This window comes from Coenobita brevimanus, chromosome 38 (genome assembly GCF_032717465.1).
Source record: "Coenobita brevimanus isolate Jiangsu-jjx chromosome 38, ASM3271746v2, whole genome shotgun sequence".
NCBI lineage: Eukaryota > Metazoa > Arthropoda > Malacostraca > Decapoda > Coenobitidae > Coenobita > Coenobita brevimanus.
The window spans coordinates 33,402,137-33,402,977 of NC_136991.1; positions in this window are offsets into that span (position 1 = coordinate 33,402,137).

Below are 841 nucleotides of genomic sequence, written 5' to 3' on the forward strand. Positions count from 1 at the left end.
GAATCGACTGAAACTTTTTGAAATATTCATGAAAATGGAAATAGCATGAACACTGCTGTAGCCCACATGAACGTAAAACCGAAACTGAACAAAGTTCTGTATAATTTACTCGCTACCTCGTGAAGTATGAATGTATAATCGTGCATGCAGTTAAGTAAAAGTGAGACCATGACTGTTATTACGTGAAATTGAAGTCATGAATAAAGTTGTATGAGAGTGAACCCGTGAATGGAAGCTACATGAAAGTGAAACCGTGGATGAAGTTACAGGAAAGTGAAACAGTGAATGAAATTACATGAAAGTGAAACTGTGAAGTTACATTAAAGTGAAACAGTGAATGAAGTTATATGAAAGTGAAACAGTGGATGAAGTTACATGAAAGTCAAACTTTTAATGAAGCTGTATGAAAAGTAAAGCCTAAATGAAGCTACACGAAAAGTACACCTTGAATAAAGTTTCATGAAAAGCTAACCTTGAATGAAGTTGTATGAATAGTAAACCCTGAATGAATATGAAAAGTAACCCTAAATGTAGTTACATGAAACGCAAACCGTGAATGAAGTTGACTTGAAACGTAAACTCCGATTTGTTACATGGTAAATAAACCCTGAATGAAGTTACAAGAAAGTTAAACCGTGTGAATTATACATGGAAGTGAGCCTCTCGTAGAAAAGAGTTTTGAAGCAGTCTATCCTTCTAGTATAATGCCAGCATATTTAATTCATGTTATATCCTGCAACTTTTATTTTGCTTCGGGGAAACAGTGAAAGGGAATCTACTGCGAAACACTGGCATACATGGAAGTTTGGTCCAGTATTACTTATAAATTGATATATTCAAG